This window comes from Lonchura striata, chromosome 13 (assembly GCF_046129695.1).
Source record: "Lonchura striata isolate bLonStr1 chromosome 13, bLonStr1.mat, whole genome shotgun sequence".
Taxonomy (NCBI): Eukaryota; Metazoa; Chordata; class Aves; order Passeriformes; family Estrildidae; genus Lonchura; species Lonchura striata.
In genome coordinates this window covers 10,670,130-10,697,520 of record NC_134615.1, presented here as the reverse complement: position 1 = coordinate 10,697,520, position 27,391 = coordinate 10,670,130, and the positions used below count along the sequence as shown (strand labels likewise).

The following is a 27,391-nucleotide window of genomic DNA, read 5'->3' as shown; positions in this document are numbered from 1 at the left end:
AAGGCTCTGCATTCATCACTGCCATGGTTTCATGTGTGTATATTCAGGTAGGTCCAGTATTTCAAACCCAAAGCACACAGTAATATTTAAAGGCTTTTATATTACCTGTTCTGGAGTAAAGAGCAAAGAACATTGCTATTTATTTCACATTCTTTGTGATTGCAAATAAACCAACTCAAGAGACTTCATTTTAAATCAAATAAATGTATAACCTCTTAGGTGTTGGAAACTACACCCTGTAAGGCACCAATTCCTTATATGTCATCAATCAAAGAATGGGTTACAATTAAGGATTAGAAAAATTGCTACCTCTTTCTCTCATGTCTGTTTCTCTCATATTCTGAGCTGTTGAATTAACTAATCCTAATTATTGCTTAGTATACTACTACCTCAAACAAACAAAAACCAAAACCTATTCCAATTTTAGCTGGGAAGTGCCAAAACTCCAGGGTGTGGGAAAGATGTACATAATTATTTTAGCAGAGTTTTTTTGCAGTCACTACAAAACACAAAATCACTCCTCACTATTTCCTTTTTCAAACTAAGCAGAAATCTGGTCTTCTGCAAGGACTATTTCAATATCAAGATTCATTACTGTGTTTGCTGTAAACCCTAGAACATGGCAACCTTTTTTTTATTCTCCCAAAGTTATAAGAAACACTTAACTTCTTTTAGTTAGCTACAGGTGTAACCTACAGACAGAAAAGGAAACCCCAAATTGTGAACATTTGAACAGCTATAAATATGTTATCACACCTATGCAGGTCTTGGATACAGTGGGTGAAACATCCCTTAATATAAAGTGCTACTATATAATACAAAACTGTTCTATAATAAATATTTCTTGGTGTACACACAAGTGCATAAAAGGTTTCAACTCTGATAAATAGAGGAGAAAGTATGAGTGTTCTATGCTGCTGAAAGATATTTTATTCAGTTTGGATGATCTCATCTAAGTCAGCAAAAAAGCAGTAAGTATAGGAAAAAAAGCACATAAAATGTCCCTCATTTTGTTCCTCTCTCTCATTTCCTATGATTTGCCTGGGAATGACAAGAAAATAATAATCATACAGCTTAAACACATACAGATATTTCTGCCAGAAAGTAGAAATACTTAGTAGTATATAGAGAGATTACACTGTAAATACATGCTACATGGTAATCTCTTTTTCAGGAGGAAAGCCACCTGCTATGTGTATAACAATAAGTGAAAAGGAATAACTGCTCCAGATGTAAATCTCAGTTTATACTAATTAATAGTGAGGGCTTCAGCAGCTATAGGTTAACTTTGCAAGCAACATTTCAGAATTTATGGCAAATGACTGAAATATTTACCCCAGCTAACAAGCACTCCTGTGTTCCTAAAGGCAGGTAGCATAAATATGAAGTGCTGTCAAAAAGGGATTTTTTCCTCAGCTCAGCTCAGTATTGATGTTTTGGGTTATTGGCATTTTAAATTTTTTTAAACCTTTTTCTTAGAGCAACCCAGGAGAACAATTTTTTAACATTTTCTTTTTAATAAGCTATACCTTTACAAGCATCTTCTCCATTTCATAGTACAAATTTTCTGCTTAAATAGCACTATCAGAAGGAAAACTGAAACCTCTGAATAACTTTGACAACAATGTATCTTAATGCCTTTTCTCCTTGTTCTTGTGGCACTGATCAATAGACCCAAATGCCATGCATTCATCAAGCTACAGGCTTTGATTGCAAAAGCTGTCTTAGCTCATGCTTATCTCCTGTGTCCTACACGCCTAGAAATGTCACAGGGGAGGAAATCCTAACCCTACATATGTCAGCTTCTGTCAGATGAACAGAGGTCCTGAATGAGGGGTGTTTTGGCATTCTTTTGTCTATCATGAATAACTGGAGCAACAGTCCACTTCAAGGCAAAGAGAAGAAATAAAGACTTCTTGTTCCTTGAACTTTTTTTCCTGTTAATTATGAAATCAGCTGTTGATTTTGCAATCCTAATCTGCAGTCTAATTCAACTGCAGCCTCCTAATGCTGCTTGATAGTCATTGATACCATTATATTTGATACTTATTTATACTATTATATTCTACAAATAAATCTCCCCAGTTCCAGATTTTAGAGAAGCAGAGAGAGGGGAATAAAGGGGGACACATATACACATTTGTTTATCTTGAAAGTTATTTAGAGAGAAATTAAAAACTGTTATTGTGCAAAGCCAAAGAACTGAAAGATGTAAGAGTGCTGCCCCATTGATTTGTCTGTTTATCAAATGGAAAAAAAACCCTCAGAGCTTCTGAAAAGTGGTCATTTTCTCCCATCAGCCTGAGGATATAGACAAAAATAACAGAGAGGAAAATACGAGCGTAAATTGAGAGATTTCTAGCAGGTTCTCCTCTTCTACCTGATGTTATTTTTCAAGTTATTGCTAGAGCCCAGATCAAACGAGATTCAATTTTTAAAGGCACTGAATATTCTTCCAAATGCCTTATTTTGTTGTGAGAAAGTTAATGACATGTGAGTGTACCTCAACAGTCTCACTGATCTCTGTAGGAAAGTAATTTAACCTCTCTTTCTCTCCTCTCTGTCAAAATAAGCAAGAACATGCATTCGTGGGATTCCTAAGAGATAGAAAAATTATAATTTTATTTATCAAAATCTACCATTTTGATTCATATTCTTCTAAATAACATTATCCGTCATGAATAATTTAAAAGCTCATATGCATTAAAGAGGATATAAACTGAAGCAGAAGCACAGAGAAAATGAACATGTAAAGCCTATTCTAGGATATCCTTAAAGAGCTAGCTGAGAGTGCTATCAAAGGTAACAAATGTTACATGGTTTAAGAATTAGGGCAAAACAAATTGAGAGCAACATATTACATCTGTTTCAGCTGGCAAGAAAACATTTTGCTGCTTTCAGAACATGTTTTATGTGATGCAAAAACCCTGTCAAGTGTCCCGAGCGGGGGTTACAGTTTTGCTTCAAACTGTTGCCAATGAATAAATAAGGACAAAAGTCCTTTACCATTTGTGCAGCAGTGAACACACTGTCAGCACTGAGTTGGCAGCAAACAGGACACTTCTCCCACTGTTACAAGACACAAGTTCAATCAAGTTATTTACAAAAATGTTGGAAGGATTCTCCCAAACCTGAAAATATTTATTAAACAACGTGAGCAGTTCAGAGAAGTCACTCATCAGGCCCCGTGTGTCTGCATTAATAACCTTCAGTGGGAGATTTTGCCCCTTGGACAAAAAAAGAGCTTGTCCTCAGCCCCACCAGGTGAACTGTGATGTCCTGCCATTTTTCAGGCTTGATTCTTAAACAACAAACCTCCTCCTGTGTGTGTTTCATGCTTTTCTGTGTTACCATGTAGTTGTCCTAATAACATTCAGAGCAGGCTTGAGCACCAGGCATCATCCTGCACTTACACTGCAGTTCCTGCATCCTGCTCCACTTCCCTCCCCTGCACATTCTGTTTTGCAGCTTGTCTGTGATTTGCATGTGTTTATTCATTGCATCTTCATTTGAACTTTTGACTGATAAGAACATTGGATTAGAATTTAACAGAGATTTTTTTTTTTATTAATTTGCTTTAATTTAACATGTATGCAAATTATTCAGAAAAAGGAATATTCTCCAAAATTATGTTATACTATTTGAAAAAGAATTATAATCAATTTTCTTTCAAGAATATTAGTTATTGAAAAGTTGTCTACTTTGAAGATAGAAGAACTATTTATCTCTGTTGCTTCCTGGTAAAGATGAATTAATTTAGTTGTTTAGAAAAAGCTTTTCACATGTATGGGGAGTGTACTCAACTGTTTGTTGTTTTTTATTTTGATGATACAAAATAAGCTAATTTTTTTCCTGCATTTTGATGTCTAATTTTATTTCAGGGCCAATTTATTTGAAAGCAATGAAATCAATTACACAAGTGTTTTCAATGAAATGAATGTATAAGGCTTTTTTCAACATAGTAGATTAATCTTTTTTGATAATCTCAATGTTCTTTAATTAAGAGATAATTGTACTTGCAATTTCTTATTAAATTAGCCTTTGAGCTAATATTTTTTCAGTTTTGAATATTTCAGATGTAAAAAGGGATAGAACTTTCTTGGGAGTTTCTTTAAGCAAGAGTAAAATATCTTTATTTGTGTGAGAAACATCTCAATTAGCATAAATACAGTTTTCACCAAAGGTTCTCAAATACTCAAAGAAAACTAAACTTTATGCTTTTTTTAACAAAGAATAATGATGTAATTGCTGGGGAAAAATCTTCCTACACCCTTGAGGGCTGAGGGGTCTAAAGGTGGCCAAGACCCACAAAAAGAAGAGCAAAGTCACATGGTGGGAGAGCTGGCCCAGAGGGGCTGTTCCTGTCCCTGGGAATTCTGGGGACACCTGTGGATAAAGCGCTGGAGACCTGCTCTGTCAGGGTTAACACTGCTTTGAGGAGGAGGCTGAACTAGAGATCACCAGGGGTGTCTTCCAATTGGAAATATTTTCAATAGAAACTCTTCACTTTTATTATTTTCCCTTACATTTTAATGGTATTTCCTACAGAAGACTCATCTACAAGGTAAACAAAAAGGTGTCTTTAAGGCTCTGTCAGATCTCACCCTTTTCCTCTGGTGAGTCAAAGGCAGTTTTGCCTCTGTCACAGGACAGATGTGCAGGGGCAGGGTTTGGTCTGTGGCTGCAGATACCTGTGAGCCCAGGCTGGGCTTTCTTCCCATTATTGTTGCAGTTCTCTTAACACCAATTTATAACCTTACCATCACTAGTCTATAGTCAGTGCCTTCCAAGGAATTTTTAAAACTGAAAAAAGTTGAAAACCATTGGTCCAGAGAATTTCAGAGAGAAAATAGCTTTCTTAGTGAGTAGAGCTTTATAAGCAATCTCTTTTTAAAGTAAAATTCCAGCTGTCTCTGAAGACAGGAATTGAAGACACTGATCTTTCCACAAATAAGTCATATGGTGTTCTGCAGAAGGCCACTTTCCAGAAAAGTCAAGTTTATCAGTGCACTTTCTTGACAACCTTGCCTTGGAGAGAACAAGAGAATTTCCATTGCAGTGAGACAAAAATATGTTATTTAACTTTTCAAATTAAGATCTTCATTCTGCAAACAGAATCACAATTTCCAACAAGAAGTCTTAAGTGACAGGGTATACAGAAATGTTCATATAGGATTCTGATTGAACAAACCAGAGATTTACGCTAGTTTGAATAATTTTATTCCATTACTGGGTAGATACTGAGATCGCTTCTGAATTTTGGTCAATAAAAATATCAAAGGTCATTTGTAGCAGATTCTCTGTGCTTGGCAAGCTCTTTTCTCCCCTGGGAGCTAAACCATTATTTTATAGATTCATAACAGGGCTGGAAGGGACCTCAAGAGGTCATTTCATCCATCCTCTGTTCCAAGGCAAGATCAAACATATTAATCTTGACAGATATTTGTCTAGACTGTCTTTTTAAAAACTTCCAATTGCAAGGATTCCAAAATCTCTCCAGGCAATCTATTCCAATGCATTGCTACCATTACCTTTAAATTTTTTTTCCTAATAACTGATCTTAATTTTCCTTATTGCAAGTTAAATCCAAAACTGGTTGTTCAGTTTTCATTGACAATTAACTTATATTGTTTCCTTCCTCTTACAGATCTTTTAAAAATGCAAACTTCTACCCAGCCATTTGCTCCCATCTTGTCATCCTGCCTAAACACAGCACCTTGAATATATAAAATTTGTACTATGTCCAAATTTTTTTCCAAATATTGTTTGCCAATTTTGGTAATTTCTATGGCTGTTGACTGTAGAGATTCTCCAGAGAGCATCTGCTCACTGGCTTAATCCCCTGCACATACCAAGGAAGGTTGAAAAAAGATGTCTCCAGCCTCCTCAGAAGGTTGTCCTTAAATTCTCCTAGAAATTTTCTTTCTTCCCTTTATTTAATAGGCTGGTAATATTTGATGACTGTGATATGTTTCTTACCTGATTAGCTGCACAGCAGCTACCCAGAAAGTTATTAGTTCCTTGCTGACATGGGCTTATTACCCTTCTAAGCTAATGGCAATGAATCCAGGATTTACTCCTAAAACATCATAAATAACATCCCTGAGGTAAATTTCTGATGCAAAATTATCTTTTCTGTTCCTTCCATGAATATACATACCCAGGACAAAAGAGGATACAGGTAATCAATCACATTTAAAGTCCTCAATTGTGTAAATCAATACAGTGGTTTCAGAGATGCATGAGAAGAGTTAAACAGTGATAGAAAGATGGAAAGAGTTGGTTTGGGTTTATTCTTTGTTTTTAGAAAGTTTTATAATTAGTGTTGGGGCATACTGGGCACTGAATTCATTTCCTAGTATCACACATAAAAGCAAGCTGAATTCCTCTCAGTGCAAAACCAACCTCAAGCTACCTTGACAACAAGATAACAATAACCCTGTAATTTCAATTGTTCACTCTTTTTTTATGGGTTCTGTATCTCAGTGAAGTCTCATCTTCCCAGCCCAGTGCCATAGGCTAATAATCTGTAACAAAACTCACCCTCAAAAAATGTCAGATATAATGAAAAACACAACTTCACAGATGAGAAAGTTGGCCCTAGCTAAATCCTAAGGGCCCTAGCTCTCAGATTCTTTAGGTTCTACTGTTTCATCCTCTAACCCTGAATTAGAAGGCTGTGTGAAATTGAACTATTCCTACTTCTTTCTACCGAATCACTCATTCCTCATCAAAGAAAAACTGACTCCCAAAGACTGAAAATTCCGTTGCCAGTTGAGAAAAAAATTACCCCAGCAGTTGAACCCAAAACTTGACCACCCACTCTCATGATGTGCCAAGTGATATTTTTATTAACGAAGACACAGTTCTTCAATTGCCATTTATAGAATTTGAGTGATTATCATTCAAAAATGATAAAGTATCTCCTCCCACTTAGGTAGGAATTGGAATATTTGGATTTGTGAATAAGCATTGAACCTTAACTCTAACGGCCTTTGATACACTACAAAAGTTGAAAAGTTTCATATTGATTTTATTGATTTGTGTTAAAACAATTATTTTCTGTCAGCAATCTAAAAAAAAATTTATCCCAAACCACTTATTTGCTCTTGGCTCTTTCCCTGTCTAATCTAAACACTGAAAATGTCAAGTTTTCTCACTAATTAAACATGTCTGTCTTAGACTCCATTTGTATCTTTCATCATAATGGTGCAGAGTTCCAGGGAGACATTATATATTCATGTTTTCAAATACAAGATGTAAAAAAATACAAATATAAATTTAATGCAGCAATCTCTTAATGAGCAAAGCAATTATGACATGGCAGAAATGAAGGAATTAGCCTTCTAAAAAGTTCTCAGTATTTATGGGCCCAGGGCTTCGGAGTCTGGTTAAGACAAGTTTTTATGCAGATCCTCCATAAAGAAGTAGAAGGAAATGCGAGTTATTAGTGGAAGTCAAGTAAAATGTGCCTAAAAAGAGAGGATGGAATCACAATTAAATTTATAAGATAAATGATAAAGTACTCAATTTTTAAGACTGGGACTGAAATCTTGTACAAAAAGATTCTTGATATTTCAGTTCTACTGTCAAAAAAACACCCAACAAATCAACAAAAATATTACAACAACAACAACAAATCCTAAAAATTCAAAACTTTAACAACAGAGGGTTTTGTAAAGTCCAGGTTTAAAAATGGCTGGAGCTTCTTGGTGCTTGTGTAATATCTTCTAGATTATAGCAGTTGACAAATTCATAGCATAAAATCCCATTTTGCTTCTTTTTGTCATCTTCTTTGAGGTCTCTGTGTTGCCAGTGATTATTATGATTAGTAAACTGAATTTAACAAAAATAATAGCTCATGGAAAACATATTGTTAGTATTTTTCATCAAATAAGGAATAACCTTTGAAAGGAGTAGAGTGTATTTCAGAAGGAAAGGAACTGTAATCATGGAATAAATTCAATCGGTCATCAAATGTGCAGTATGAGCTACTGGGAGAATTGGAGAAGAAACACAAGAAATTTTAAAATTCTATCAAGCAAATAGGATCAGAACAAAGCATGGAGAGTCATCCTTGCTCCTGCATTGTGGGACAGTGGCTCTGCAGTGCCAGCTGGAGGCTCAGCCAGGCTGTCCTGGCACTTGCACTGCTCTGTTCTGCAAGGTCTCCATTGCGAGGTGCAGCACAAGGAAAAGGCCACCGGCGAGTCGGGGCTGTCAGAGCAGGGAGGGCTCCCGAGCACACCCTGGGCAGATGTGAACCTACACAACAAGGTAAAAGCTGAGCACAGGGAGCTGCTCTGCACCTCCCAGGACGTGGCTCCTGGACAAGACCTGAGATCAGACACTTTCCTCCCCTCACCTGGAAGCAGCCCTGCCACCAGCCCTGCCACCAGCCCTGCCACCAGCCCTGCCTGTTCCCTCCTGCACGGTCCCACACAGCCCCACCACACAGAGCTTCAGCTGGGGAGTGTATGTTCAGCTGATCCCAGAGCTCAAAATGCAGCCTTTGGAAAATCTAAAAAAAACAAGCGTTTGCTGGCCAAACATGCTGTGGAAAACTCAGCATTTTGAGCAAAAACATAGCACATAACTTTAAGAAACAGATTTGGGGAAGCTACCAGACAGACAGCTACTGCCATCTGGGGTGGCTGTGGCCTTCTCTAGGGCACCATCTCAGCACTGAAAGAGTGCCCCAAAACTTAGTGCAGCACTGAAGAGCTGGCACGCAACAAACTGCTGGGGGTCACTGCTTTTAACCTCTCAGACTTCCCTGTAAGAGAGTCCTTAAGAGAAACTCATGCATGCAGGAGCAGACTCACAGCACTCAGAGCAGAGCTGCACCTCTGACACCTTTACCTTCCACTCCCATTTCCCAGTGAGTCCCAAGGAAACAGGGGACTGCAGTGGGTTGGGAAGATCAAGTGCTTGATGAAATTAAAATGTTGCGGACTTAGCAGGCAATATGTGGGTACAAAGAAGGGTACAGAGTTGTACAGTTGTGGGAAGAAAAAGAGGGAAAATATGAAGTGAGATTTAGGGCAAGAAATGAGATTAAAGTGGAGTTTGGGCAGGGGTAACAAAGGACTTAAAGGAGAAATTACTCAAGCACTATTGAAAGAGAAGTAACTATGTTATAGTTGGATTATTAATATTACGGAAAACTAAATCATTCTGAGAATTTTAATCTTTAAATATTTTCCAAACCACCACTCATCTATTAGAGAAATCACTCAAGCATTACTCCTGAAAATCCACTAATGGCTTCTGATTGTGATAATTAAACTACTAAAATAGTTAACCTCTTTTTATGGTATTAGTTTCATCTTCAAGACCTTCTTTATATATTAATAACTAACCTTTCTCACCACAATAAGTATCTCTAAGAGCAGCAAGGGAGTCACTCAAATGCTCAATTATAAATACCATTTATGACGTCTTCATGCCTTACCCTCTCTCTTGACTGTTTTCTTTTAAATCCTTGCCAGCTTTTAACAAGCTGACCTGCAACACTACAGAGATTGTTGGGTAGTTCCTACGCTCCTCCAGCCACCTTGCCTTTGCACTATGTCAGTCTCATCCAACTGGAAGATCACTGTCCAGTTTTCTTCCCTGTACCCTTATCAATATTAAGTTCTTTTAGCATAAAATTCACTTGTGAAATATGCATTTTTGACCCTTTCATGGGGAGATGTTACTTCAGCTTTTCATGGATATTGTTTATTTCCCTTGCACAATCAATGTTATTCAACAATGTTCTATTTTCTTCAAATTTTTTTTACTCACATCAATAACATGATTTTCTTCTCCCAGGATTTCTCTGGTTTCTGATTTAATAACCTTAGTTAGTGGTGTAAAATCTCCCATCAATAAGATTCTTTCCCAGACATCTCTCCTGAGTGACTACTCTCTCTGGTGCCATCTTCTATTCTGATTTGCTCTCTTGATTTTGTATGACCACTTCCAAATTTTTTTATTTAACGTTTTCTTTGGGCTCCATTTCTGTCCTCACTAATCATAAACACTTTGCCTGAGAACCATTTTCTTTTGTGATCCACTCCTTCAGCACAAACATTCTCAGCTATGCCCATGAGGGTTACATCAGTAACTTCTCACTTAACACTAATCTCTTGCCCTCCTTCAGATTCAGCAGAGTTTGAAAATGACTATTGACATCAGCTGCCTCTGTTCCAGCAGGAACTCAGTGAAATTTCAGTGGAGCCAGGACTCTAACTTCTTAACTTTTAATTAAAATGTAGATACATACGTTCAGCTCTCTGTACCACAGATTCCTCCAGGATAAATTCTCCAGCTCTAGATGAAAACTCTCAGTCTTTTCACTAACACAGAGTTATCTAATTTCTTGAGTGGTACTTTGATAATCTCTGAACAGCCTCTTTACAAAGAAGGAACAGTGTTTTTGAATTGACATGCTACAGCTACAGCATATTTTATTGCTACAATAAACCTGTAGCTATTAAAGAAATTAAACAACGAGCATGATGTGCTTGAGCTTTTAGCAAGTGCATGTGGGTTAGTTATTTTATGATATTTGACTCAGCTACTTCTGGTGAACTGACCAGAGAGAATACCCATATTGCTAAGGAGAGCATTTTCAGTAGACTCAGAAGAGAAAACAGACACACATTGAACTTCCCTTTTCTATTCCCAGGGTCACTAACCTAGTTTAAAGTGATGTGACATCACTAGAGAAAAGATAAACCCTACCTGAACAGAAATTTTCCCATTTATTACAACTCAGCCAGAGCCAATCCTGCAGGCATATGTGCCTAGGTGCATCTGTATTTCTTTATCCATGTGAGGAATGCAAAAAGCAGTAGGAATGTGGAAAAACTGTCTCACTGAGTATTTCCATAACTGTGATTACAGCCAGTAAGATCCTGTGTTCTTTTTTGAAGGATAATGAGTAAAGCTGTCCAAAAAACAAAGTGAGGATAAATGGTCCAACTGGTGAAGTGTCCAACTTCTTGTCAATTTTCAATGATCATCCATGATTTATATCCATTTACACAGAATCAGGAGAGTTTTTTAAGAAAGTAACAACAAATTAAACAGCACATAAGGAAATGTTACCCAAGACCTGGGACACCAAAAGAATAGAGGCGGAAAATCAGAAAATGATTACCAAAAATTTAGGAAACACTTCCATCCTAAAATTTATTTTTAATAGAATTCTTTATGATCATATTTTATTCTAACTGATAGAGTGATGTTTTAATTGACCTTCTGCATATTTGTCTTTCCTCTCCCTAATTATTTATGATGACTGGGCATGTAGGGACTATAAATGATGAATCAAATTTTCCCATAATTACTTTTGAATTTTTTACTATCCACAATATACAAAAGCCAAGGTCACAGAAGTTGCCACTTATTGGTGATTATAATAAGCCTACCTTTTTCATATCCTAAAATCTGAATCTAAACATGGAAAAATGCCAAGTATTTAGAGAAATGAAAGGCCATAAACAAATTTCTGGATGCCAGGCTTTGCTTTGGGAGAGGAAAAAAATGGAAAAAAACCTACCTCTAAGGGACTATGAACATCTTACAAAAACTGTCTGCCTCATTTAAACCTTCTTCCATGTTTATTAGGATGTCTGCTCACATGCTCTGAACTTTAGTGTGCTGATGACCTTACTTACAGAAGCAGCCTAAACTTCTGCTCCATTTCTGCTTGCACTGATAAAGGAAGAACTTTCTGCGCTCAGAATTACAAGCTTTGAAGATAGTAAGGTAATTCAGAAAGAAATGTAATATTCCAATGATAGTTTGGACATAGGAAAAAGTCACTACAGCAACAAAAGAAACAAGGGTAAAACTGTTGAATACATAAAATGTCAACTATTACAAAGATGTTACATCCACCCGTAAGGGCTTAGAAACTACAGCTATAAAAATTGGCAAACTTCTATTTACACAGGGTAAATGGGCAAATTTAATGGACTGAATTATGCCCACTAATTTATTTCATTAATTTCATTTTATAGCTTTGTGAAGATTGTAATAGAAGATTTAAGATGTTGCATGAGCTTAATATATCTGGTATTTAGCAACTGTGCATAACAGTAGATTCATTTCACAAGGCTTAAAAGACTATAACAAAGTTGGTCTGCATTTGGACACACACATACAGTTTTTTTATAATTCTTCTCAAACAAAGCAGATTTTAAAAGAATTCTCTATCACAGTAACATGCTAGAAAGCATTTAGTAGGTTTTAGTGAATATTCTAATTTTTAAAAAAACCTTTTCATTAAGTAGTGAGGACAAAGCCACTATTACATGAATTTTCTCATCTTTGATGCGATAGGAAATGACATTAGAGTCAGAAGTGGAAAATTAGATGTAAAAAAAATTCCATTAACAAATTGGCAGGATTGATTTATCCTTCAAATCTATTTTATTACATTATAAATATATTTGAAGTTCCATACCCATAATGTGAAATACTTTACTGTAATGACATTGGGAAGAGAAAGTTTCTTAATAAAACATGGCCATAATAGGGTTTGTAATCCTTTTCTAACCTTTCCCTTAGACATGTTCCTTTTGGATTTTTCCAGAGGATTTCCTTTACACAAATATTCTCTCATTAATCTAAAGTCCCAGGGATCTTATTGCAGAGTTTTGAATAATAAAAACCCATGTAAGACTTGAGTAAGATGAAGCTCTATTATTTGGAAATAAACCCTTTTTACGCTGATGTTTACACAGTACTAAGGCACCGTAAAGCTCCAACTAAAGTGCAAGCAGCTGTGATATATGTGCCCCATTTATAGTATATGCAGATCATTTGTCAGCTACACTAGCAAATCTAATTAGGTGTTGTATTTTGTATTAATGTAAAGAAATACATTTTTGCTGTACATTTTTTCCCCAAGGAAGTGTAAGAATACTGTTTGTGTTACCCACATTAAAAATAGTTATAAAATAAATACCTATGATAATTTTAATAAAAAATTCCTAAAGATTTATTATTCAAAAGCAATGGAAAGAAGTTCTTGGATTGGATTATCAAGAAGTTACCATAAAAAAATTACAAACAATTAAACTATCAAGGGAAAGGTTACAAATTATTGCAGGGGGATTTAGAGGCATAGACATGTAATGTACTGTAAATTAAAGTCATTTATAAGGTACTACTGGAAACTATATATAAAAACAACTGCTTAGTCAGCAAAGGTGTGTTAAATTATTTGCCACTGCAAGAAGAAATCTGTGGGATAGCCCAGTGCATGCTTATCAAACTTGGCTGTCTTCAAAATATTCAAAACTATTACTATGTCCCAAAGACAGCCACCAAGTTCATTGTCACTGTAAAACTCTCAGCCACCTTCCCTGCAGAGGTGAAAGAGGACACAGCCAAAAGTCCCACGGGGTGGATATACAAAGTTCACGTAACACACCCTCACTGCTCCCCCTCACTGCTCAAAGGTCAATTAGATAAGGTAATGATGGCAAGGAAGGTGCTTTAGGGAGAGCAACAATCTCACAGATCTGAGAGATCAAAACAGGGCCCTAGTGAGAGAATCCTTCCACAGGAAGGATTTCACATTAGAATATCTCGTATGGACCTCAGAGATCTCTAGCTGGTCTTTAAAAGAGTCTTGGGTTGGTTTTACTTTTGTATTAGCTCATTATTTAATGAAAGTGTATATAGTAAAACCTATCTTGTACCATTGCCTTAAAATGCTATGAATTTATACTCATTATCAATTCTATTTCATAACAGCATATCACTTAAGTAAAGATATTATCTGGTGCCATATAGTCATAATGAAAGCACAGCAAAAATCCTCAAATGACAATATTATTTAATTTTGATTGATTAAGATATAATAAAATTTATGCTATGTTCTTACAATACAGTGGAGAGAAAGAGTAAAAGAAGTCATTCTCATGGCCTCAAGATTTGCCACAATGAGAGTCATTCTCAGATTTTCTCTTGTTATGGCTGCTGCAAGTTTTGAAAAGATTCTGAAAAGCAGTGGAACTATGGAGAATGTAAAATGTATTATATCTTGATATTTTTTTCCTAAAAGCCTTATACAGTAGAAGTCATGGACATATGCTTTTAATTGTCTTGCTGGAAATTGCAAGAATAAGGCATATGAACAAATAATATATTAAATAGCAAGTGACAGAATGGTTACCATGGTTAACGTCTGCAGGCTTTTTATATTGAATGGTAAATAGTTAAATATCTATATATACTCCAATAAGTGGACAGAGAAGGAAGAAATCAGCCATAATAAATGTAGGTTTCTTTCTCCTTTTAACTTGCTTCTATAACCCTCTTTTCCTTTCTTTAGTGCTGTTATCCTCCTCCCCTCTTTTGAAGAGGAAAGTGAGGGTTATTTTTGCCTCCAGAAAGAAAAATTATGAAGACTGTGGGCTATGTGTAAATCCAGATTTTCAGCTGGATGTGAAGAGCTCTCAGTGTTTTGTACACATTTTGGTTCATTAGTAGAGGAATGTTATTTCAGAAAGTCATTATGTTTTAGAGGTTTTATTATTTGTCCCCCCATAAATATTATACCAAAGCAACAGAGTCTTTGGAATTAAATTAAATCAAAACAATTCTGTTTATGGGTGCAATGGCGTTAAAACACACATCTTCAGGAGAAGATATAATCTATGAATTTTATGGTCAACCAAAGCAACTTGTCAAGCAAAGTGAAATAATTCATTTATTTTAATAAATAACTTCTACAAAGAAGACCTTCCACATTTGACTGTAAAATACTATTAGAGAATATCTTGTCTTGCCTGTCAATTGTGCTGACGTACTGGTAATAAACTGGAAACAACATTTACCTCCACTCAGGTTATAAATTTTTAGGAACTCAAGTAATTTATTTATTTAGATGGTGATATGGGAATTTAGTTGCCTCATTTCAGGCACATGAAAGTTGCTTGGAATCATTCAAAGCTGGATATTGCACCTAAATTATTTTAAATCATTTTGCTAGCAAATGAAGTGTAAAGGGAAGTATTCAATTTTCAGAACATTATTCTTTTTGAACAAATATTTACAGTCCTATGGGTTATATAGACTCTCATATTTGATAACATTTTCTGAGGATTAATTAATTATAGGTTACATCACTCATCCTAAATATTGGCTCTTCAAATTGCTACAGTTAAACAAAATAACTCATCCAATTGCAATTTGCTCAGGTCTTTTTTTTTTTAATATTTTTTACTTTTTTGCTAAATGATGATTCTCTTTACCTTAGACAATATTTACATTATAATTTTTTTTTTTTTTATATCTGCCTTCCCCCTAGATGTGGAAGTGGTTTTGCAATGCCTTGCCTCTACAGTCAAGATTGATTTGTGGAGAATGGCCTGGCAAGTCAAAGGAGGGGAAGACACTTTTTAAACCTGTCATGGGCATTTCTACATCTTCTGTGGTATTTGAATTGTGTGTTCTTTCTGACAAAAAGGCCATTGCCTGCTGTGAAATAGATCAATGGGTGATATTGCGCAGTGATTGCTATTTGTTTAAGAGAAATCTCACTGACTGACCCACTTCCTGTAATGCATAAAAAAATAAATGACAGAAGTAATATTTTTGCTCTTGTTTCACTTTCATTCATCTTATTTGATCAGCACTGAACAAAACTGACATCTCATCAAACCCAGAAGTGTATTTCTACACCAGGTTCATCAGAGGGTGGCATTTAAACACAGACATTGCAGGAACAAATGTATTTGCTGGCTCTGTCCATTGATGTAAACCTGACCTTTATCCTGTAGATTTATTGACACCATGCTGCTTTGTATCATATTTTATTACTATGTGGAAAGCCTGGCAGGTCCTCCCATAAAACCACTCCTGATTTCAATCTGAAAATTTTTATATCAGTAATAGATTAATCTAAAGATTGAGAAAACTTTAATATGTCTTAATCTTACATAAACCAAGATGACTTAACTACACTTTTTAAAAATGCCTCCACATTGATGGTCTGTGTTTTAGTGACACCAGTTCTTAAGGACACCAGGCAAGGAGAATAAATCACTGAAGAGTATTTTCCTACAGTCCTTTTCACCACCCCACAAAGCCAATGTGTTAGTAATCATGTTCCAGAAAAGAACCTATTACATATAGTCTTGTGATTCGTATTTACAGGTTTAAAATAAGCAAATAAACTCCCTGTAAAAAACACAAACTAGGCTCCAACAACTACATTCCTAAAGCAATAATGGATTTACCTTGTTTTGATGCTGTATACTGGCACTTTATTCCTGCAATCACCTAGGAGACACATAAGCCCCTTAATAAACAAGGTATTCTAAAATTCTTTGGATTGATACATAACCATTTTAACTATAACAGGCATAGAGATTACAGGTCTGTGACTAAATATTTTGTTTTGCTTGGGGAAATCTTGATGAAAGCAAATTAAAATTAACAAAGTGAATTTGAATCATGCTGAAAAAACAAATCTTTCCAACTAATTGGCAAAATAACAGTTTGTATTTCCTCAGTATTTTCTTTCCCTAAATCCCCTGGAAGCTTTCCAACAAGCCAGAACACTGAAGCACCATGCTGCTGAGCCTGACGTGAATCACATCTGTGCCGTTGTTTTCAGCCTTCTAGGCTTGAACATACTGAAAGAGTCAATGTTTGGCAGTAAAGCAAATAGGCTATTTTCCTTAAAGAAAGAAAAATCTATTATTCTTGTGCTGAAGTCTGAAATCGTAATATTTACCCTCATCTAAATTATGTGTAATTGAGCACTAATATAAACCAACTCCAAATTTCCCTCAAAATCATTGCTTCCTTTCTTGAAATAGAAGTGGAAATCAATGAAAATCGTGTTTTCATTCCTGCATTAATTGAGTATAAAAGATTAGAGCTCTGTCCTTGAAGTCAAGAGATAAACATGGGAAGGGCGGCATAAAAGGGGCATTTCCAGTTGTCTGCTAATTGTCTGAATCTGCACAGACATCTGAATCTAGGTAGTTGCCTGAAATCACTTTATAGCCAGTGGAAAGAAATTAGCATTTCTAGAGGGCAATTTCTCTGACATAAAATACCATCTTTACTTGGGATACAGGATACAGTAAACCAATGCATCCCAAAAGTAAGTACTTCATGAGCTTCAGGTAAAGCCACAGGTCACACACACTGATTTCAATGAAGGTCTGAATTTTCATGTTTTCCCATTGAATTTTAGAGATTTAAAACAGAGCTTTTCCAAGGAACAATTTAAAATAAACAACACCACAAAATCAGAAGATGGAACGTATGGATTTTTTTTACACACACACAAAAGTCGGTTTCTCATTCACTCGATTTAGATTTCTCTAAATTTCTCACTTTTTCCAATTTCTAAAAAAATATAAGCATAAATTTCAGTCCATATAATTAAGATATCCTGTATTTAGTCATAGAATATCTCAGAATACGTAGATATGCATAGACTATCCCAGGATGGAAGGCACCCACAAAGATCTTTGAAGTTCACCTCCAGGTCACTCACAAGACACCCTGTGCCCGAGAGCGTTGTCCAAACTCTTCCTGAGCTCTGTCGGGCTGGTGCTGTGCCCAGTGCCCCGGGGAGCCTGGCAGTGCCCAGCCACCCTCTGGTGAGGAACTTTTCCTGACATCCAACCTGAACCTCCCTGAGGCAGCTCCGGGCCATTCCCAGGCTCCTGTCACTGTCACACGGAGCAGAGATCAGCGCCTGCCCCTCCTGTCCCCTCTCGAGGCAGCGGCACCTGCCCTGAGCTCTGCCCTCAGTCTCTGCTCCAGGCTGAACACACCAAGAACCCTCTGCTGCTCCTCACACGGCTTCTCCTCAAGGCTCTTCTCCATCCTTGTGGCCTCCCTTGGACATTTTCTAATGGCTCAGTGTCCCTCCTCTATTGTGGCCCCCTCTGGACACTCTCTAGTGGCTCAGTGTCCCTCCTCCACTGTGCCCCCAAAGCTGTCCCAGCCCCACAGCCCTGCTCACCCCAACCTTTGTGCCACATGCTTGTCCCACTGAACATGGCATTCTTTGTCCAGAAGGACGCTGCAAGAGGCAGTACTGAAAGCTTCATTAAAATCCCAAGAGATTATATCAACTGGCTTCCCTTCATTAATACTGGCAGTGCTTTTCCCTTTGCAGATGTTATGGGAAACAGGAGAAGAAAATGTCACCTTCAGAATGGAGAACAATTAATAAAATTTATTATTTAACTGGTTTTATGGAAAGAAAACACAAATGGCTCCAGTAGTTCATGTAGAGCCCCATCTAGCTGGAATGAGATAGAAGTGTTTCCAGTTTTAAGAAATAATATCTATTGATTAGACATAATCCATAGTTACTTTTGAAATGTTCTGGGAATTTCTGTGTTTTTTCAAGAGATACTTTTGTACCTTAAAAATTTAATTTTATTTTGCTGTAAATACTGCTTTTTAAAATTCAAAAAGAATTTTCTTTCTCAAAAAGAAATATCCTAAAATGCTGAACCAGATGAACTATTTTGAACAAACCCTAGTTTATTTGTTCGTCATAACAATGGCAAATGAAGTGTTTAAGACTAAGACTCCCATAATACTTAATTAAAATTGAAGGTCAGTACCTTACTCCTGGATGATGTTCTCTGTACCTAATTAGACTATCTTGTCTATGAAATAGCAACTCAAGTGATGAACAAAAGTCAATGTAAAGAAGATAAACTAGATGACTACTTACTTCCAGACTCATTTGAATTTCTCTTTTGACCTCTTATAGAGAAGCAAGGAAGTACTAGAAGTGTAGTCTATAAAATGTGATAAACAAGAAGAGATAAATGATGAGAAGATGAGAGGAAGGATGCTGACCATCTCTGCTAATCAGTGAAACAGGAAAAACAGATATAATTTATAATTCAGAAACCTCATTAGAATAGAAACTAGCTACAGCAGTTGTATTCACATATAAGGAATATGACTTGCAAAAAGAGATGCTTTCTCCATCATCTGCATTCTGTAGCTAAAAATGAGTCTTTAAACCCTACTTTTTAGTTTACTGCCTGATTACCATTACAGATTTAATATTTGTCACAATTACATTCTACGAGTAAGTTCAAGCCCATTTTAATGTGAAATGCTTAGATGTCCAGCCAATTAGACATGACCATGAGCTCATCACATAAAACTTATTAAGTAGAAAAGTTAGTTCAAGTGATAATAATATTGCCTGTTGAGACTTGCTGGGGGATCCCTGAAATGGATGTTTTAATTATGTTTTGAATATACTGTCTAGAGATCACTGTCCTTGTGTCTACTGGATGAAGCCCAGCAAGCCTATACAAGTAGTTCATGTTATTTTATCTAAGGATCCAGCAAAATATGAGCAGCTTTCACCCAATATAGTGTTCAAATTATTTACCTGCAGCAATTTTTCCTACAGTTAATATGCAGCTTCTAGAACATGTTTGTTAGTTGAAATGTAATTTGCTTAGGCAAAACGTTCATCCTGACGAATGTTCAGTTTTTAGCACTGGAGTATTTCAGTTTTTGGTTAAAATTAAAAAAGCCACTGTACACTGTGTTTTGCCTGCTCAGATCTCTGTGGCCTCTTGCAACTCCAGAGAAGGTTTTTAATGCTTTGTGCCACTGCTCAGGGAGGTAACTGGCAAAGGGCAAAGAGTGGTTGAGACACAAGGAGCTTGAGAGCAGTTTAAAAATGGGGAATGTGCTTAGGTGCAGGTGTACATCATCTGAAATCGTATTTACTTTTACAAAGCTACTCATCTTCATAGAACTTTAGCTCTGGCTTACAGAAGTGATTATGAAAATCATTAACAATCACCATTCATTTTATCAAGACAAAAACCAATCAATGTGAAAAGAGAAGTCTTTTGCAGACAGCCTTGGACAGACAGATTTTTACTGCCAGGATAACATTGTTTTCTGCAACAGCATATATATTTTACTGAGGATAAAGCTGGATTTAACAATGACAACATTTAATATGGACTTTAATCAGTCGGCCTTACCTCTAGTATTTAAGAAAGTTGCATTCAATTGTTTGCTCTAGTACTTTTCTTAACATATTGCTTTTGAGGTATACTCTGCAAATAGCCTGACAATGATTCCTTGGTTTGGGATCAAGAGTCAAACATTTGCAGATGCTATTTTATGTCTTGGCTCAATTAGCAGGGAAGGGTTGTGAGCAGCAGTTTTATCCTGATCCTGATAAATCGCCTGACTAAGCACACTTTTTGTACTGGCTGCAGATGTTTACCTGACTCACAGATTCATGGAATCTGACAGAGATGACTTTGAGGTCTCCATGTGTACACCTAATGTATGCAAATATAATTAATACATTAAATATAAACCATGCTGGGGCAGTAATTGCTAAATTACCTTATGTTTGCAGATATAATGCCAATAATATTTATACAACTCCCTCAGACTGTATTTTCTAAACACTATGTGAAATTATTCTCTAAAAGTCGTCAATGATGATGATAATAATCATACTAATAATAGTAATAACAACATCAAAAAAGAAACTGATTATTTCTTACTAAAGGACAGAATCATAAAATGGATGAGACTGGAAGATCACTGTTGGTCCTGTGGTCCAGCCTCCCTGCTTGGGCAGGATGCTTTAGAGTACATTAGTCAGGACTGTGGTTGGATTTTGAATATCTCCAGAGAAGGAGACTCCACAGATCTCTGAGCAGCCTGCAAAGGTAATTTTGAAATTCCTTTGATTCACACATGACAATTTACTGTGACAGGGAGGTGGAATCCCTGCACATGTGTATGATGCAGAAGCTGTTTGCCTTCAGTTTAGAACTTGTCCTCAGACAGGAGAGGGCTTCAAGGACAATTCACCATGGAATATAAACACACAAGCAGACAAGAGCATCAGCAAGTGTCAAAGATAAAAGCAACCTTCTTACCTCAAGAATTCTGGCAATCTAGTATGGTTTTGGTCATTTATCTTGACTAAACCAGGCTTTCTTTCATGGAAAAAAACTGTGGTTCCAAGACAAACGGCAACATTGATAACTAGAAGGTAGAACAAGAGAAAAAGAAAAATCACTGATGGTAGGGAATAATTATATCCTCAACAAAGCAGTGCATGCAGCTGTAAATAACTCCAGCACATCTCACAGAAACCCACTTTAGTATCTGCTGCTTGGAAATGAGGTGGATCTGGTCCCCTGGAGACACTGGAACAGGCAGAAATAACCAAGCACTTCAGAGGATATTTAACCTACAAAGCAGGCCAAATTTCACATTTTGAAAATCCCCAGCCTGATCCAACCATTGTAACACAAGTTAATTGAAAAGATCAAATTTTAAAAATCCACTTTAACTCAAGAGTTAGGGAGGAAAGCAGTGCATACTTTAATACCACATACTTTTCAAAAGCCTGGCAGTGCAGCGTAGGAAAACTATATTCAGCTTTATCTCTCCATCTTCTACCATTGGAGAAGTTTCTTCTCTTCTTAGCAAGGCTAAGGGATCAATGATAGGTATCCTTAAGTGTCTTAAGCCCAAAATCCCAAGGAAGGGAGAAAAACCTATTTAATGTGGCTCAAGGGGTAGGAATAATAGGATGCAACAGAGCAAAGGCTGGATTTGGAAAGGAAATACTGATAATTAGATGTATCTGACCATGAAATAGTCTTCTAAGCATCCTTGTGAAACGCTGTCATTTAGGGTATTTTAAAAAGGATTAAACCCTTGGAAATTTGCTGTAAAAATTTTTTCTGTATTGACATAGGAACAGACAAGCTAATGATGCAAGTAAACTTTGTTTATTTCAAACTTTTTTAATTCTATGATTTTTAGATTTTATTTGCTGGAAAATTATGGTTTTCTTCATACTATTTTTTGTTCTTGCATTGTTTTCCTGTCACTTCAATCCTTCTTTCAATTTCATTCTGACCTCTTTCACTTCATTGGAAGACACCAGGCTTCTGTAGTTTTCAGGAAGTTAAAGTTATATATATACAAACTCAAGGTTAGCCTGTCTGGAAATTCATTCAGGAACTCAGCAGAATGAATTGCTTAATGTGTAATTTTTTTTTTCTCTAAATTGCCCATTCACTTTACTTTAGCTAATTGGTATTGTCCTGCAAGATTGCATGGATTTAAACTCAAAAAGGCTGTCACAGAGAAAGGAATCTGTAAAGAAAATTTATTTAAAAAATAAAGATATATTTCAAAGAGGAAAGGAGAAGGAAGTTACTAATCTCAAAATATCTTATTTTGTCTCCAAATATTTCCTCTTCTCTCCATGTCCTGCCCCAGAGACTCATAAATACCCTTACTAACATTGTACTAAGATGCTCTAAAGAACAAAAATCACTGCTAGCAACACTCCTTGTAAACAGCTGCTATCATCTCAACAAATAAAACAATTATCACTATTTTGTACAAGTGCCTCATGCCATGATTGCAACCAATATTACTGGCAAACTATTTCATAGCCAGAGAGGAAATTAACATCAGCATTAAACATTCTGATAAATTATAACAAGATTTAGCTCTAATTTAAAGAAAAGCTATTCCAGAGAAAACCATGAGAAAACACAAATAACATATTCTTATGATCTGAAATTTCTGTTCATCCATAGCCAAAGAGCAAAGAAATTTTCCACATTTTAGCCAGACCTGAGGTTCACTTTGGGACACTTATCCTTGTTTTTATTTACATAGGTTACATACTTGAATATATCCAAACTGCACCCTACCATTCTGTAAGTTCAATTTACAGTCACACTTTCTAAAAATAGACACAAAACATACACATACATATATGCATATGCAAATATTTCTCAATTAGAAAAAAAGAAAACCTAATTAAAAAGCAAAGTTGTGCATGACCAAATTTTAAAATAAAGGCTTATATGCAGGTGCACTCACACTATAAACTTAAATTGTTGATTTAATCTGCACAGTCACACGTGCAAAGTACATATTTCCATGTGGAAATGGCTGTGCACAAATTTAGAAGTAGTATTTAGGCACAGTTGTAAAAGCTCTGTGTCTTTTTTAATTGCCTAATTCAGGCTCTTATGCCAAATAGTTGTGAAGGACATAATAGATTCCCAGCTAAGGAGAGCAGCATAAATTCACCAGGGGGTGGCTTAGTCTAAGAAGAAATTGAAGGTATGTATAATATTTAGTTTGAAAGATAAAAATCCTCTGGCTGAACATGTTTATTGAAATTAAATTGCAAAATTCAGCAACTTAGAATTATTGTGAATGTTTTTGAGTCTTATTTGACTTTTTCTTAGCTAAGCAAGTGCAAATCATACAGAATTAAACACAACCTGGAATATTTTTTTATCTTTTAAGAAATATTTACTTTTTTTTGGTGTGAAAGATTGAAATATTACAGATTGAATATAAAATGTAGAATAAACATATATAGGAAGAATAAAAACACAGCAAGTTTCAGTGGCTTATTTACTCAGTGTCACAGAGTAGGTCAGCAGCAAAGAAATCAGGAAGGTCCATCTATCCAGCCACTTTTACATCAATTTCTGTGTATTGCAAATCAGGTTTTCATCCCAAAATTCCAATCCAAAAGCTCTGGAGCTAAGTCAAGCTAACATGTCACATCCCTCTGGGATGCTTTGGCTTTGTCCATCCCTAGCCCTGCCAGGCTGCTCCTGGGCTGGGCACACAGAGCAGCACCTCGACTTGGAGCTGGCAAACAGGACACAGAGATGGCTGAGAAATGTTATTGCATAGGCAGAGGGAGCTGCTGCAGCTGGAACTGGTTAATCTGAGTTTGGGATGGGCTGTGATCCCATTCAGAGAGAGAAGCACCAGTGGCAGTGAAGTGCCCCTGACCAAGAGCAGGGGCTGCCCAGAGCAGAAGTGGTGCTGCCCTGCCCCAGCCTGCAGGGATCCCTGACCCATCCATCCTGCAGGGATCAGTGACCCACCCAGCCTGCAGGGATCCCTGACCCACCCATCCTGCAGGGATCCCTGACCCACCCATCCTGCAGGGATCACAGCCTGCAGGGATCCCTGACCCCCCCATCCTGCAGGGATCCCTGACCCACCCATCCTGCAGGGATCACTGACCCATCCATCCTGCAGGGATCCCTGACCCCCCCATCCTGCAGGGATCCCTGACCCATCCATCCTGCAGGGATCCCTGACCCCCCCACCCTGCAGGGATCACTGACCCACCCACCCTGCAGGGATCCCTGACCCATCCATCCTGCAGGGATCACATCCTGCAGGGATCCCTGACCCCCTGCAGGGATCCCTGACCCACCCAGCCTAGCCCCAGCCCACAGGAAAACCCTCCTGAGCCATGACTACACCCAGCAAAAATCATTCATTTCCACCATAGGGGAAATCCAGTAAATTAGCAAAGGGAAGAGAAAGGAAACTCTCACACATTGGTACAGAATCTCTAATTTCCTAAGCCCTAATTGTTTAGGGACTTTTAAATTATCTAACTGCTTTAGAAAACAAAAAGTGATTTTCCTTTAGGAGGGTGAAATGGATCACAAATATCAAGTTACAGCAGAGACCCTGACCCATCAAGAATAAATGAAGCTGTATAAGCATCATTAAATCAGCATTTTGGGACTGGTGTAGAACATGTGTTTTTCTTACAAAAGCACATAATTAAATAAAACAGCATAAGAAAATCTCCTGGAACACAGTGTCTGTTACTAAATCAGAACAAGGGATTATCTGCAGCCACGCTATTTGATTAAGCATTAACAAGGAAAAACAGCTTTTCAGTGCCCAGTGATAAAGATTAATCCAAATAGAAGCTCCCATAAAGAACAATAGTCCAACAAAACCCTTACTGACCAGTTTCAGTCAAGCAGTTTAATCCAAAAGATGCAGGGGAAACAGTAGGAAAATATAAATTTCTAAGATGTGGAATACTTCAATAGATCTTGAATAAACCAAATTCCTATAATCTTACATATTTTCTTAATATTTTACTGGAGAAAGATAGATGCTGGACTTTAAAGAAGCTAACACAAAAATATTGATACCTAGAAAATATTTCCAGGAAGTCTCTCCTGTTAGATACACACACACAAAAAAAGGTGAATTAAATGATCACAATCCAATCTTTGAAGTCTCTCAACAAATGTAAACTTCAGTGTGTACAATTCATTAAAACCTAATTACAAAAAAATCAATAGTGCAATTTAGCCCAACCCAAAACTTATTGTAATGTACTGAACATTTGGAAACTCAGGTCTTTATGAACAGGGCTGAAGTGATATTTTATACTACATTGCAGAGTGTCTCTGTAAAGCAATTAGCACTGCGTGCCTGCCTTTACTCAGAAAGGATTTTACAATGAGTAACTCTCATAATGGTGCATCTGCAAACACCCACTCTCAAGGATGCAGTGAAAAAGGAAATGACACTACTCACAATAGCCTTATAAACCAAATTTAAAAGAAAAATCAACTATTCATACCCCATATACATACTCTTCAGAGTATTTTTATAGCTGTTTGGGGAATTAAATGGCCACATTTTGCTTTCAATTATCTACCAGGAAATTCACTGACAATGTTAGAAAAGGTATAGTCTGGCCTATAGACAATTTTTTTAATGGGGAATTGGACAGAATTGGTTCAGAGTGACAGTAATCAGCTTTTACTATAATTATTTTAATATTTAAATTTTATAATATTTTCAAAACATTTTAAATGTTCTAAAATGTAAATAAACCACTACTATAACATTTTAAAAAAACAAAATATGATTGAATAGTATAGAAAGATAATTTTGCATCACAGATTGCTCTAGAGGGCTCTGAAACCACACATTCTGACCAGTCTCTCCTAATGTTTGAGTTTACAATTTTAACCCATATGTCCTTGTCTCAGACTAAAAGAAATGGTGCAACAGCCCCAAGAACACTGAAGACACATGAGCACTTGTAAGGACCAAGTTCTTGTCAATGCTTTACATAGCCTGATTTATCCTCTGGCCAGCTGATCTTATTTCAATTATTTCAATTATTGTGAGTATGATGTGCTTGGGTCGTACACACAGAGGCCACACAGCCACCAAACAGAACATAAGCAAAATAAAAATTGAAATAAATGAGGAAAATAACACTGCTTTCTTTAGGATAGTCTCCTCAGGGCTCCATCAATGATTATCATCTGCTTCACTTTATCTTCCAATGGTCTGGGGGTTTTTTAAAGATCCCCAAGTTCTCCTCAGACAACCAAGGCTGCTCACCTCAAACATTCCATCCTATCCTATTTGATCTATGCCAGGGGAAGAAAACTCCAGAAGAAGGTGGCACCCCACTGGAGGTGAGGGGTACCAGGCAGAGATCTCTCATATTCTGGCACAGCCATGAGGTCATTCCAGCAGAGGCTGTACCACATGTCTGATATTTATGTACATTTATATTACACTTAACTAACCTAAGAGATCACACAAACCCCAATAAAACATCACAGACTGTCACCAACAACATCCTTCCATAACCTTTAGCTACTTTATATCAGAAGCAAGCTTTGATATCCAGTGAGAGCTGAGGGCTTCAAGAACCTCTAATAAGGAGAAATGAGGATCTAAAAATGATGCATGGTGACAATGTGTTAAAAAGGTAAAAAACCTTTCCTGTTCTGGCTATAATTGCAATGGAAATAACATATAAACTAATAAGCCATAACATTTGGAAGAAGCAACTTACAAGGGCAGAGATAACAAAACCACTGTTAAAAAAGAACTCAATAATGTTGCTAATACTTCACAGAAGAAGGTCGAGTCCTTCAATAATTCTGGATAAGTACTCACCAAGAGTTTTCACAGCAACATATTGGCTGCAGCAGTAGAGGCACAGTGTTAAACTTTCAGTCAGAAGATATATTTTAGTGGGACTCCATCACTGCTCAAGGAAGGTGTTATAACAAGCTAAATTTGTGTTTGGTAGCAAAGATAGAAATGCTATATACCTAGGCAAAAGGGAATTGAGAAAAATGCCTCCTCCTCACTAAGTTCCACTGGCAGTATGATTTCTGTCTGGAATAAATAAATACTGAACTGAAAGACTGAGTCTGTCCATGGGCCAACAAGATTATATATGCCAGCACAAATTCATTTGAACTCTTTTCATAAGATTTTGGGTGATTTCATTAACTTTTCACTATCCTGGCTGCCATCTGAACTACATACAGAAAATAGCCTGACTTAGGATTATCAGTGACCTCTCACTTCCAAACAGATTGTTTATTCAGACAACTACATTAGACTTCAATACTTACACTACAAAATAATTAATCAGAGAAAGCAATGGATTAAAAATAAAATAATTGTAAATAATCAGGCAGAATGGAAAGAAAAAGCTAATTAGATTTTGCAATACATTTTTGTTTCTAAAGAATATAAATATAGC

General features: G+C 36.6%; 1 long non-coding RNA gene across 2 annotated transcripts in view; it reads right to left on the bottom strand.

Annotated features, from left to right (window-relative positions):
• The window catches only part of LOC116183124 (uncharacterized), a 120,057-nt gene that overhangs the window by 32,517 nt on the left and 60,149 nt on the right, over positions 1 to 27,391 (bottom strand). For both annotated transcript variants that reach the window (XR_004148782.1, XR_002465890.2), the window contains exon 4: positions 20,928 to 21,036. This is a non-coding gene — a long non-coding RNA (uncharacterized LOC116183124). The remainder of the gene's footprint in view (positions 1 to 20,927; positions 21,037 to 27,391) is intronic.